Genomic DNA, 3,931 nt, shown 5'->3' with positions numbered 1-3,931 from the left:
ACGTGGGGGGTAATAGTTTTCTCTGTGGCCAACCATTTGTCATTCCAGATGTTGTGGGATCTCTCAACAGTCCATTGTTTCTCATCTGAATAAAAGATGATTCAATTACCACAGCACTTCAAATCGTTCAGCAGTTTTGTTCCGTGGGCATCCCAGGTGGCCTTTATTTTGTCTGTAATGATGTGTCTTTCGTAGAGGTAGTATGACTTCATCCTCAAGTAAGTGTTTAAGGTCGTGGAGACTATTGCACGGCTTACTTGTCGCTTTTTTGGCAAGAACGTTAACGGGAGTCCCAGGAGATGACTTCAAGGAACGTTTCAGGTCTACTAGAAATATAGCAGTGCGTTTTTTATAACTCCAGGGCTTGTGGGATTTCCCTTTATATGTCCCTTCCTCCTTCCAGCGATTGTAGACGTCGTAGACTGTGCTCTTTGGATATCTGAGTATGTTCTTCATTTACGCTGGACTGTGACCCGTGCAAGCAAATTCAATGATTTTGTACCTCCGGGTCTTCTACACCGTAAATACTTGTTTTGAATGAAAAGTTGCGCTATTAACATAAAACTAAGGACAACCTCTCCCTTTAAAATTAAAATAGCCTATTTAAATTATTTCCTTATTGTTCAGAATGTATGTAGTTAAAAATGACCAAAACGACCTAATATTTGAAATTAAGAATGTATCCTCTCTATATTTTCATATAGGTCTTATTTATCAAAACCATAAAATTTGCCCCGCTTTCTCCTCGAGCTCTCCAAAAATTATATCCCTACCTATGATGTGGGGAAGAAGGAAAAAATATTAGAAAAAAACATAACAACTATGTATGAAATGATACTTTACTGAAAAATTGGTATTTTATAGGGAGCAAAAAGTTCGCCATTTAATTAATAAAAATAAAAGGCCGTTTAAGATAAAGAAATTTATTTTATAAAAAAGAAGACGCCATTTAGGGAAAAAATCTTTACTGTAGACATCAGTCACATTAAAACAACGGACTGTTCCAGAAATGTAAAAAATATTTTGAAAGGAGTGACAACTCGAGAAAAGACCTTAAATTTATTTTTTGACAACAAGATTGAAAAAATTTCACCAAACAAATAACTATTTTTCTAAAAAAGAATAGCCTTCTGTAGATGTATGTGTAGATATACTAAAATTTATACATGGTCTCCCTATGAAAATAGCTGAGGGGTGTAAAAATATTAATCTTGTATTCTCGTTAAATGAAAAGACTGGCCCTATAACTTTTTTTAAATTTATATAAGGTTTATCTGCACCAGAACGACGAGGGTATTATTTTTGACATTTTTGACAATTATTCATGAAGGAAAAGTTATTTCCAAACCGGTAGATATGTTAGACTACGTTCACTTCCATTTCCAAAACATTATTAGCACAAAAAGAAACCACTTTCCGAAAAGAGAGGTAATTTCCATTGCTCAAGTGAATAATATCTTATTCAAAGATATTATTTCTAACTTTATAGGAAAGTATTATAAGGATGATGAAGCCTGTGGTCCAGATGGAGTCTCGGGTAAAGTTTATTCGAATTTTAGCGATAAAGTCATCCCGTATCTTTTAAAAATTGGACGTTCTATGGAAAAGTTTGGACAACTACCCAAATCATAGACAAAAGGAAGAATTGCATTGATTCTGAAAAAAGGAGATGGAACAAACTATAGCTATTGGAGACCAATTACTGTTCTCAATTAATTATATAGGATTCCTTTTTGAGTATTGCCTAAACAGTTGCAACCAATTCTCAACAAAAAAAAATTGGGATTGAACCAAAATGATTTTTAAAGAATAGGAAAATTTGCAGATTTTTCACGCAATATTCAAGCTGCAATTGACAGAGTGGAAAGTAGGAAGAAGTTTGGAGCAATAATAGGAGTAGACTTATTCAAAGCTTTCGACTCTATTTCACTTAGGCAAATTCTTAGATCTGTAAAAAAGTTTCTTCCGAAACGTTTTTTAATCCTGTACGGCACTTTGACGATCTCATAGGATGGACTAAAAAGCCAGCCAATCATCTTAGAAACGATCTGTCGTCATGGATACCCCTCAACTCCACTTATTTTCATAACTGCAATCGAAGAACTCTTTTTGGGTGCTACAAAGAGATAAAGAGGCTTTTGGGTTAGGTTTGAGGGATCTCAGCATATTATTGATTTGTGTGCAGATCACGTAACTTTAACCGTAGAAACGAGTTCTGAGTCTCAGCTAATTGCCAGAATAAAAGTCGCAAGGACTGTGGAAAACTATATAATAACACACTTCATGCGTTTGTGGGCTGCCCTGCTATCTCTATTCTTAAATATTTAGTATCCTTTATTTAATTAATTTGGTTTTAAAATTAATATTATAGCTACTTTTGTTTACTAAACCCAAATAGGTCAGAGTGATGAGGCTGTTAAATAAAAAAAAGACACTGCAAAAATAATTTATTTACGATTAGGGCCCTTTTTCAAAAGGAGTGAAAATGAAAAAGATCAATAAGTCAATGATCAATCAAAATTTAAGATCATCAAAACAAATCTTGGAGGGCACAATAGTTCAGTATAGATTATTCTCTTACTTGATTATATAAAAGGATTGGTGTTGGAAAAATAAAGACGAAGATTTGCAATAAACGATTTATTATCTCTGGGTCAGTATTACAAAATTATTGAAAGGTTACAAGATTGAGCTTGAATGCGATAATGAATCATAATTATAAAATTACTGGAACATAATTACTGCTCTTAAAATTATACATCACAAACAACTGGGAAAAATTGATTGATTATTGTTTTCAAACTGTCTTTAACGGATCAAAGTTTTCCGTTTGCTAATAAATCACTCATTCCAAATTTATAGGAATCTTTGGTTTGAAAATCTATGTATAAGATGAAAGAATATCCATATTGTAAGAACATGAAATACCTCAAAGCATGAATAGGACTGGAGCATTAAGTTTGCATCATTTTATTAAATACATATAAAGATCAATATCAGCAAAGTATTTTTTTAAATAAGATGGTTGGTTATCTAAAAGTATTTTTAATGTCACCCGGAAGTTTTATAAGTTTAATATAAGAAATAAAAAACAAAAGTTCTAAACAAAAAAGTTATGAAAATCCATCATATTGAATTTTGGGTGAATCATGATTCATGCTGATGAATATTTAAAACATAAAAATCACGTGAACATACATATTATCCAGAAAGTATTTTTAAACTAGATTCTACGTAAGTATGTTTCAAGACAGTCATGTGCATAAAATTTAGTGTATATGACAGACTTGTACCGTTCACCTTTTTTGCGTTTCTTGGTTTGTGGATTGTTTCATTTTCTCTAAAGTTTCCTTCGTTGTTCATTCATTTACTTTTTTTCCGTTCCTTTGTTCTGTAGAAAAAAACATGAATAAAGACATTTTTTTGAGAACGGTAAAAATCCATATTACAACGACTACATCTCAATATATTCAGTAAATTTGGAGTTTGTCCCTAGTGAAAAACTTTTTCATAATAGAATCCTTGTTATAATTATTTCGTTTAAAAGATATCAGGCAAAGCTGGTCTAACGTTCTGTCACCCGGTTTTCAAATTTAGAATTGTTACAAAATTGGAAACCTGGTTTAAGAGGTCATCACTTGCACTAGGCAGTTGTTTTTTTAGTTTCTCTTACCTAATCACTTAATACAAGTTTGAAAGTATTTGCGTACAAAAGTTTCAAAAACATGTGAAATAACTTTCATTCAAAATGGTCACCCTTAGCCTTGACTACAGCACTAAGTCTCCCTAGAAAGGACTTGCATGGTGCCCCCTTGGAAAAAGACCTTCCTCCAGGATGGTGCTGATGTAATCCTTGGTGTTGATCTCCACCCGGGCCAGTACAAACATTAAGAAGGACTTCCCTGTCTCTGTTACGGCCACCCAAACCATC

The sequence above is a fragment of the Lepeophtheirus salmonis genome, chromosome 3 (genome assembly GCF_016086655.4).
Source record: "Lepeophtheirus salmonis chromosome 3, UVic_Lsal_1.4, whole genome shotgun sequence".
Taxonomy (NCBI): Eukaryota; Metazoa; Arthropoda; class Copepoda; order Siphonostomatoida; family Caligidae; genus Lepeophtheirus; species Lepeophtheirus salmonis.
Note: the sequence above shows the minus strand (reverse complement) of the source record.